This window comes from Helianthus annuus, chromosome 12 (genome assembly GCF_002127325.2).
Source record: "Helianthus annuus cultivar XRQ/B chromosome 12, HanXRQr2.0-SUNRISE, whole genome shotgun sequence".
In the NCBI taxonomy this organism is placed as follows: Eukaryota; Viridiplantae; Streptophyta; class Magnoliopsida; order Asterales; family Asteraceae; genus Helianthus; species Helianthus annuus.
The window spans coordinates 118,543,302-118,553,887 of record NC_035444.2 but is presented as its reverse complement, the minus strand read 5'-3'; the positions used below and the strand labels follow the sequence as shown (position 1 = coordinate 118,553,887).

At 35.8% G+C, this 10,586-nt stretch overlaps 1 long non-coding RNA gene across 2 annotated transcripts; it reads right to left on the bottom strand.

The window, feature by feature from the left end:
• Positions 1-737: 737 nt before the first annotated feature.
• Positions 738-2,515, bottom strand: LOC110897055. 2 transcript variants are annotated; one of them, XR_002568399.2, is made up of 6 exons: positions 2,271-2,515; positions 1,919-2,039; positions 1,784-1,835; positions 1,564-1,604; positions 1,352-1,428; positions 738-1,254 (listed from the first exon to the last, which is right to left on the bottom strand). It is a non-coding gene; the product is annotated as an uncharacterized LOC110897055 (long non-coding RNA). The 2 variants fall into 2 exon arrangements; XR_002568398.2 differs by having other exon boundaries at positions 1,919-2,003; positions 2,271-2,513.
• Positions 2,516-10,586: the final 8,071 nt, after the last annotated feature.

Sequence of the window (10,586 nt, the reverse complement as noted above, 5' to 3'; positions counted from 1 at the left end):
TATGATGCTGCTAAGTCATCAACTACGGCATTTAAGAGCTGGCGTATGGGTGGACCGAGGTTTCAAAAGGCTTCTGTTCTTGGTAGAAAGAGGAAACCAATTGGGGAGTAATGTTCATTAAGTGAACCAAGTGCTGCTAATTAGCCGTTATCCACTACTCGTGTGGCTCACATGCTTATGGTTGGGTTTAATATTTTTGTAAATCCGAGGAGATTGATGTGCGTTAACAGTTCTTGTAGGTTGAGACGATCTGACACGGTGTTGTGTCTGTTTATTTGGACTTTGGTATTAACTGTTGAAGTTTTGTTTCTATCAAATGTATTAGTGACATGCTATTGGTAAATTTGACATTGTTAGTCACACAGCTTACAGATACAATCTTTATAGGAAATGTATTGATGCAGTATGAAGCCCAATCCACTATTAGTTGGTCTATGTTGGTAAAGTGGCCTGGTTCGTTATAACGTCTGTCCAAATCTAGCAGCTTTCATATATGCTCTACATTATCCGGATCTTGACAGGCATCACTTGACGGTATTCTTTGAGTTTTGAAAGTTCTGGGAAATCGAGTTCGTTGAGTTGAGGACTTTTACGATTTAGCATAGGAGTAAAAGGTGTGAAGTGGATTCTTTTTTAATTTATGTTATTATGTCGTTTTTACTGTTTTATGGTTGAATTAACTCTAGTATATGTTATTATGTTGTTGATTTAGTTTTTTTTTTTGGAAGGCTTTTCGATTTGTTTAATGCTTGATATTACGGATTGGGATGAGCACCCAGGAAGTGGTAAAACAGTGTTCTATGGTAACAATTACAGGATATCCCAAAAAAAGTGAATATTGATCATTACATATATATTTTGACAGAAACTCTAACTTTAGATGGTGACGAAGATCAAAAGTGTTACGACCGAGAGAACACTTAAAGTTAGTTTATAAACCCAATAAAAAAATTAAAACCTTGACATATAAATGAAAGAGTATAACTTTAAGTTTAAACCTTGACATAAAATACTAAAATCTTGGGTTCGGGTCAAAACAGGTCTGGGTCGGAACGGGTTTCGGGTTGGGTCAGGTCTAGTCAACTTGGTCTAAAAAAATTGTTAAAAGACCTGCAATTTTTTTAACAAAAATATGTTGAAAGCCTGCAAAGCTTGGTCAAATCGGTGGCTGTGCATTTGATGAACATGTTTTTGGTCTTCCAAGAGATAGCCGAGTGTGCTTTGTTAATTATTGGCGGAAGAGACAAAACGGTTCTGCAAAAATGAATTGGTAGTTTGTAGATTAAATGATTATCAAATCAAAAAACAGGCTACAGTGGGACCGTAAATATTGAAAATCAAAGTAGTATACCTGTTTGGATCATAAATAAAAGGGTAAACGGGTAAATCTTCAATTATGTGCAAGTCTTTCTTCAGTTTCAAATCAGACTGCCATTTTATAAGGCAAACATGGTATCAGAATAAAATTGAAAGCACATATCACTCTCTCAACTACCAGAAAGAATGATATAGATTTATATGTATACACACGCTTCTTAAAATGCAAATATACGAAGGATATACCTTGTAAATTCCATCAGCTTATCAACTTTGAAAGTTTCCACCTATAAAAGAAGTCATCACCACTGCATTAGTAAATTTCTTGCTAAAGCCAATTAAAAATAAATGAAGTAACCAATAATATCATAAATATTATGTATGGGTTTGTCTTGATATATTTGTAAAATGAATGTAGTTCAGTAGCTGTGAGTGACTTTATATTTAGTGTATTGAAGTTAATTACCTCTTTTTACATGTTTTAGTGGATTGAACTCTATCTCTGACGGTGGCAAAGCCTGAACAAATTAAAAAAAATAATAAAGCATTAAGAGATAAAATATACGCCGGACAAATCTGACTACTTAAGAAAATCACGAACCTCATACGTTAATGGGCCGTCTATTGTGTACAAGTCATGTGTTCCAATAGCAACCTGAGTTCTGCCAGGTGATGAAATAAATCTCCTGTAATCGTGCATCAAAGATTCCATCAGTGTAGAACTGAAACAATTAAAGAAATATCAATCGTGTTATTTACAATTCCAGCGATAAGTCCACTGACAAAGCACAAATTAAGAACCCTAGTTCTTTCTCGTTCTCAACTGAAAACTATGTTCTTCCAATCCAAAATTTTTTACCAATTTTCCAAAACAAACATTTAACAACTACAAAATACAAGTTAAAACCTAAAGATCATGAAACCGAAACAAAATTGCCCTAATTTGTGCATACCTGGTGAGACCTAACGGCGAAGCGAGCAACAACGCCGGTCGCCGGAGTATCAGCGGCGGAAATTTCAAGCAGGTCAACAGATATGGGTGGAAGTGTGCGAATTACTCTAGATGGATCTCGATTTTGTCTCTGAGAAGTAGATATGGTTTCTTGAGAAAGCGGATTACTCTAGATAGATATGGATCTGAGAAGTATAAATGGTTTCTTGAGATTCAAAATTTGAAATTGCTGAGAGAAAGGAATATTTAGGGATAGGTTTATGGAAGCTTTTGGTGTCGGGGAGTTCAAAAATTGAATGCACAATTGGCCGCCTAAAATTTTGTTTGCCCGCCCAAAAATTTTGTTGCTTTATCAGATTCAACATTTTGCATTAGTTAGTTGTACAATATGCTTTAAAGACTTGTAAAGTGGCAAATGACCATTTTTGCCCTTCCTATATGCTTATTAAAGTAGTATAGATATATATATATATATATATATATATATATATATATATATATTTCCAAAACCGTATATTTCAAGTCTCACTTAAATATACAAATAAACCTTATTTTGTTTAAACATGTATCGTTCTAGAAAATATGTATTTTTCTCAAAAATTATATATCTTCTAAATATACTAGGAAAATATATTTTTATCTCCCACTTGGAAAATATGTTCAACTCATTTGTCCAAAAATAACGTATTTCCAAAATATATGTATTTTTCCTAAAAATAACATATTTTTATTTCTACAGTTTCCAAAATAATATTTTACCAAAATATACGTATACGTTATAATTCCGAAAAATATATTTTTAAGTCTCACTTGAAAATATATATTTTGATCACTAGTCCAAAATATTTTAATTCCAAAATATACATATTTTTCCCAAAAATATTATATTTTACCTCATACAATTTCTAAAATAATACTTATCAAAATATACGTGTGAGAGTATTTTCCGAAATATACATAAGTTACATTTTAAAGTTCGTGTTGTAATAACAATACCGGTGTAACTTAAATATGTATTCGTGATAGCGTTGGTATTATTTTGGAGTCGTAACTTCTCAGTGTATTCAAGTTATATTATTTTTACCTTACAAATAATATATCTAGTTCGCAAAATAATCACATAATCCCACAAGCGTTTTATTATGAAATATATATTCTAAATATATATTTAGCAACTTTTATTTACGAAAATCCACCTCCGATACTTGGTAATTTTTGTAATAAAAATCATGGCGATGTTTATTTTGAAAACCAAGTTAAAAATATATTTATAAACACTTGTCACAAAAATATATCTAAGTGTTATATTTCTAGGTAAATTTCGCCCGAGTTTCCTCTGTAACTGGAGGTGTCCACGCTTACAAGCGTATCATTTTCTTTTCAAAAATTTACTCAAACAATTTACCAATCATCAATCAACAATATTTAAACATCAATCTTGACAAAACAAGCCTAAATCACAAACTCATGAACTTGAAAGTTGTGTAAAAATACGTAGTAAGTTTCTAGCATATTTAGTAGGTTTCGTTATCTTTAAAAATAAAATTAGTTTCTTAAAAACTTTATTTTTAAAGAACTTGGAGTTTTACAACTTCTAGTCAAGATTTTCAAAAAAAAATATTTCTTTGTTAAATCTTATTGTTACACAAGTGTTTACACACTTCTTTATTCACTAAAATGCTTTTAGGTTATCTAAGATCCGGGTTTTTAACAAGACTTGCATATTTCACTTGGTTCTTCCGAAAAACCACTTGTAGATCTTTAGATCTACTAGTTTAGAACCTTATTTTACAAGAGAAATTATAGTTACACAAGTTCATGTTTCATGAGTGGAAGGGTTCATCATCTTTTACAACTTTTACACTAACATACTACTAGTTCATGTTCTTGAACATGATCTAGCATGGTTAGATGATGATCCATCACACTTTTAGTAACAACCAACATTAGATATTCACAACTAAACAAGATTTTCACGATTTACACAATTAGCTTCTCTTTATCCAACTTATTCCCGTTATGTTCAAGTCTTTATGTTATGATCTTGTGTGTTCTTAACTTTTAAGCATTAAATCACTTATTAACCACTTTAAACAAGATCAATAGGATGTTTAGAGGCACTTACTACTAGCTCGAGGCTAGGGAAGAAACAAGATGTAAATGAGGTGGATAAAAGAAATCTAGAGAGGTTCTTGAGCTTTCGAGTGCACCGAGCCTTCTTGTATGATCCCTTGCACCCTTGTATGTATGTAAAATAGCTAGATCAAGACTTGATGGTGGGTGGATGATGGTTGGTGGTTTCGGCCGAAGATAAGCAAGAGGGAAGGAGGAGACTTTGTTTGGTTGGTGGCTCGAAGTGAGAGAATGATTAACTCATGAGTTTATTTATAATCCAATCTCCTCATTATCCTCCATGTAATGTGTCATCTTGATCCCCAACATCACTAAATAAAATAATCAAGAAATGAAGGCATGTCCCCACCCTTGGGGAACCGTTCGAATGAAGGGGGGGTATGGGTTGGGGTGTGATGATTTAGTTACAAGACTTGGTTAAGATTTAAGCATTTAGTTAGCGTATAATATGTGTGTTATAATATAACGGGTGTTAGGGTGTTCGGGGACCCTAACTAGCTCAGAAAAGTAAAAACAATGTTTTTGGTAATATTTTTATGCTCCGGGTAAAGTCCGGTTGTTCGGTTGGATATTGATCCGTTTAAATGTCAAGTAAAGCTTTAAAGCATCTTTTATAGCGTTTTTAGTAACACAATAATTTACCAACACTTTGGAAAGTGTCTGGAATTATTTTACCCAGTTTCTGCACTTTACTAGTTATGTTAAATGCTTAATTTTTGTATAAAGTGCAGAATTTTGTAGTTAAAGCATGTTTTAGGCACATCCGGTCACTATAACTATCACCTAGTGACGCAGTTTCACAATCCTCACCTCCCTACACTCCCTACTAGTGTAGTAATCTATTCCCGGCTCATACTGGCCTCAGAGACAACGTCTGTCTAGTGCTGGCAATGTCAGCATGTTTACTGGGTTATCCGTTCACTGTGCTAACTGTGCTTTTGTGCATCAAGTTTGTCACTATAATTTTGTGTGTAATAAATGGAGTGACAGTAATAAAGTATGATGCATGAACATGTATGTATCAGAAAACAGGAAGCAGTTTTATTCGTAATTGTAATCAAGCACAGTAATTAAGCACTAATTAAATATAAATTAATTGTACGGATACCTGTAAATTTTAGAGTTGTCACAATAATTGCATTTAATTGTCTATGATGATATCAACTACGTCACGATACTCCCCACCGGGTCCACCAGAAATATGTAGAAATATCGGGGTGTGACACTTGCCTAGAACGTGTATAGTAGTATTTGTGTTTTTACCTTAAAACTAGTCTGTGTTACTGTGCAATTTGTTTGTTACTTTCTATGCACGTTATAACGGATCACTGATTCCAACTGCTCATTTGACTCCATCTATAATTATCCCTAGTATTTAAGGTTTTAATTAGGGGTTGTTAGGTTTAGTTAAGACTATTATTTTTAATTACGACTTGCTTATTTAATTAGGGTTGGTTATGTTTAATTAAGGACTTGTTACGTTTACTATTGGGAATGAGTATGTATAATTTTGTCGCAACCCCCGACCCTTGCCACGGGAGGCGGGTGGCCGCGAGCTCGCAGAGCTGGTGGTATCGGTGTTGATTAATTTGGCAGCGAAATTTACATCAGGACCGTAGTTAGGAAATAGTTTATCAGAGTAAAACACCACATTTTTATAATAATAAATACATGGGATAAACCCAAGTTTCCATTACAAACATGTTTTTCGGGAAAACCCCTAATTTATTGAAATAAAACTTCTTCTTTATTTAGGTAACTTTTATAGCCACTTTTCCAAACCTTCCGTGCTTTCCAGCTGGCTCTAATTGGCTTTCACATTTTGTTACCTGAAACGCGTTTAAAAAGATTTTATCAGCAAGAAATACTAGCGAGTGAATCCCAGTTTAATCAAAACAAGTTTTATCATTTTACAGCATTGAGGGCAACCCGCAGTTACATTTGTTTACATCTAATTTAATTACCACCCACAGTACTGTCAATCCTGACTTGTGGTAATGTTACTACTCACAGTGTAGTAACAAGTTATGTATACAAAACCCCAACATACCGATGATAATTGTAGGTTTACAAATACTTAATCACTGTGAATTGTAATTTAAAACATTTAAGGTTTTGTAAAAACAGTTCACAATGCTAATTTAGATATTTCCTTGTGACTTCCTGGTTATAATCTATTAATTTAAAAATGCACACGCGTTAGTATAATAACCCAATTTACATTAGCTATACCTTCCCCCCGAGACAGAACTCCAACGACTGAGTCAGGCGGAGCCTTGACATGCGTTACGGAGCACTAAATCAATCGGGCGGCGTAACTAATACGTAATCGGGGGTTATGATACTTAATCCGAGGCAGAGCTTCGTTATTTAGTGGGTATAATGCCTGAGTATTATTTCTATTAATTCAGTGTACTAATCTATTCCCGGCTCATACTGGCCTCAGAGACAATGTCTGTCTAGTGCTGGCAATGTCAGCATGTTTACTGGGTTATCCATTCACTGTGCTAACTGTGCTTTTGTGCATCAAGTTTGTCACTATAGTTTTATGTGTAATAAATGGAGTGACAGTAATAAAGTATGATGCATGAACATGTATGTATCAGAATACAGGAAGCATTTTATTCGTAATTGTAATCAAGCACAGTAATTAAGCACTAATTAAATATAAATTAATTGTACGGATACCTGTAATTTTTAGAGTTGTCACATTCTCCCCCGTTAAGAAAATTTCGTCCTCGAAATTTGTACTACCTTAACTCCTTATGGTTTCGTCACACGTGTTTGTATATGAATAATATCAAGGTAGATAATCTTCAAACCGAATCAAACCTTACTCACATTTGGTGAGTCTAAGAATATATATCAACCCGAATCCTAGGATTAAAAGGTGTGTGCTTTTAGCATTTGTTGTCAAAGGTACAAGTCGTATTTGACGTATAGTGTAGTGTGATCCAGCTAGCAGGGGTTTCACAAAAAGAGGAGATCTGACTAATAAGACTCTCAAACGATCAATCTCAATATGCAAGCGAGTTTTCACGAAACATAGCATCCGCTATATGAATTCAAAATCAACAACTCAAATGAAATAGTAAAATGATCTGTCAACTCCCGAGTAGATGAATGGTAAAGTTTAGTGCGTTGAAAATTTTGAATTGCGAGAATACGCCGAGTGAAAAACAAGCGAATCTGGTGTATCCTTGGCTTAATTAGTAGTTGCATTAGAAATGTTTGAATGATGAGTCAAGCAAAAGTATATGTAGTCCTGTGTGAAACGGTTGACCATGATTAGCACAAGCTACAAGTTTGTAATAACACCACAAGGTGTCGCAATGACATAATTCCATAATAGCGGTGATTGAACAAGTTCACCGTGTTTGAGATCAGATGAAAGTGTACCGAAACAAGCCGGAAGATTTGATTTACACAATGTCATAAAGTTTTCAGTTGAATACGGAATCATCAAAGAGCCACTGTTTTGATCGAAGATGAAAAAGTATTAAGTACTGTAAAGCATTTGATTGATAACGAAAGAATCGTTAGGAGGTACTTTGTGCTTATGAAATGAATATATGTACCATTGCCTCAACACACAGTTGTGTTAAGACTGCTTCGATCGTGGATATCAAAATGGATTGTTAACAAATAAATAGGCAATTAAATCCGTGTATGAAATGAGTAACCCAATTAGCGCAAGCTTCAATTCTGTGAAAGTATCACTGCAAGGTATCGAAATCAATCAACGATTTAGTGGAGTCATAGACCAACCGAATCTACTATGACTCGAAATGAAAAGATCTTTGCGAAAATATTCGAATATGATGCTCTCAATACATCATATGATGTCTGAAACTGGACATGCGAAGTGGATAAGTTCAAGCAATCGAACGTAATCTCAGTGTAGCCCGGCAATAAACATATGTATCAATAAAGGAAATATCGGCATGGTAACAAAATAAACCATGAATGTAATTTGTAATAAAAGAAGTTTCAAGAGAGTGTGTTGACTTGATAGCAAAAGAGCCAATAATTTCAATAACGTAGGTTACTCGAATCACAAACCAGTAATTAGATTTAGCAACGTAATATTTGAACTTTAATGAAGCGTTTATTCGAAATGAAACCGCATGCGTTATATATAAGTTTTCAAGTGATGAAGCGATGTGTTTCTACCAAAAGGGAGAAGTGACTAAGTATACAAAGCAAACGTGTGTTCGCTCTCAGGGAAGGAAATAAACGTGATGCAACTACTTTGAGGGGAGTAGAAATGCAAATATCTACTCGTTAGAAGTAAAAGTGAAGACTTCAACGGAAGAAAATTTAAGTACTTTCGGTTTTGTTAACTGCAATGACAAGTTTGTCAAGTTAATGATGTTTGATTGAGTTGACAGATATGGTTCCTAAGTAAAACCCTTACGAGTTTGGTCCTGGGTTCCTAAAGCTCCTAGATATAAGTTTTCTAGATTCTCCAGATTTCGTATCCCGTGTGGATCCGTACATTGTGTAGGAAGCACCATTTTGTCTACGTCTAGAACAAGTCATTGTCCCACAATTTCGCGCTGGTATACTTTCTTCCTGAATTTCACCGCTAACAACGCTCGATCGTCGACCAGTCGTGTAGTAGTAGTTGGGTCCTCATAGTCAGTTATGTAAGAGGTTCGTTAACCCTTAGTAAGAGTCACCGACTCTCGTGCGTTAGCTCGTTCGGCTCCTGGTAGTTGATGTTTATTTGAAAATCATCATCCTTCTTTTTGACGAGCAGAAATGGGGTTACCCAAAAGGGACATCTTGGTCTGTTATCTTCCTTCTCTATCCACTGCTAAAACTTCACTGTCAATCCTTGCATTTCCGAAGGTGTAAGTCGCTCAGGGTGCATTGACTACAGGCGCGACGCCTGGAATCAAATCGATGCAAAAAATCAACTTGTCGTTGAGGAGATAATTCTGGCTAGTCTTCGAGGAAGACTCCAGAATATTCTCCGATCACGGGGGTATCTTTAAGTTTTAGTTCTTCGGCTCCCTTGTCCCCGACATGAGCCAGGAAACAACACATCCTTCCCACAACAACTTTCGTGCCTTAAGCAATTCGTGATCTGTGGTAGCGTATCCTGCTTCGTGAGTCACGATCGTTCCTTCATTCGTCATCGAGGTGCGGATATCAACCTCCACTCGACCACTTGGCAACTAATACACCCCATTTACCTCGTCGAAGCTTCCCAGCTCAACTGGCAGTAGATCTATCGTAAACTTACGCTCTCCGGTTTTTATCTTGTCGCCCCTAGTTACTGCGTTGGCTTCCACTAGCTTCCCCCTAAGCTAGTTCTAATGGGTACTGGAATATCTACTTGCTCGCTACTTAAACCAATTATACTCTCGAACTCTAGAGGTGCGAATCGTAAAATTTGCAACAGTATTTGGCAATACAGATGCATAACATTGAGTAATTCGGGACGTACCAATATCCATGCTTGAATCCCTGGCGTGTCTCCCTAGCTCCGGTGGGGAGCTTTCATCCTTGTGCCTGATTGTTTTTAGGGCAATATTTTCTATAATGCTTTTTGCTTCCACAGTTAAAACAACCTCGAGCACGTCTCTGTTTATCACTCATTCTGCCTCGACAATTGTCATTGTCGTTGTCCCCTTCGTGATTCTCACTACCGTCTTGGCCCTCATTACCACGTTCAGTATCTTGCCAACAAGTTTCTTTAGGATGCCCCCTCTTTCCACAGTTAGCACATTTTCTATATCTACATCGCCCGACATGATAAACGTAAACAATTGTCGCACTTAGGTAGGATACCCATGTAGTCTTTTCCCTTTTTGGCCTTCTTCTTGCATTTCCCCCGAGTAACCATCTTGAAATTTGCGAGCTTTCTCTTGTTATCCCCAGATGCCTCTATAGCAGTCTCATTTTTCTCCTCCGCAGTGGAAAATTCTCCTCGTCTAACTGCTTCTTCCGTGAGTGCCATGCTTATGTTGATAGCCTCGGTGATCGTTGAAGGTTTAGATGTTGTTTCCAGGCTTAGAATCTGAGGTGCCAATCCCCTTATGAACTGTTCAATTCTCTTAAACTCTGGTCCCCCCATGAGTAAAGCAACTTGTGATAATTCGTTAAATCTCTGCACATACTCCGCTATCTTTGGTCCTTCCATTTTCAAGTTCCACAGTTCTGTTTCCAACTTCTG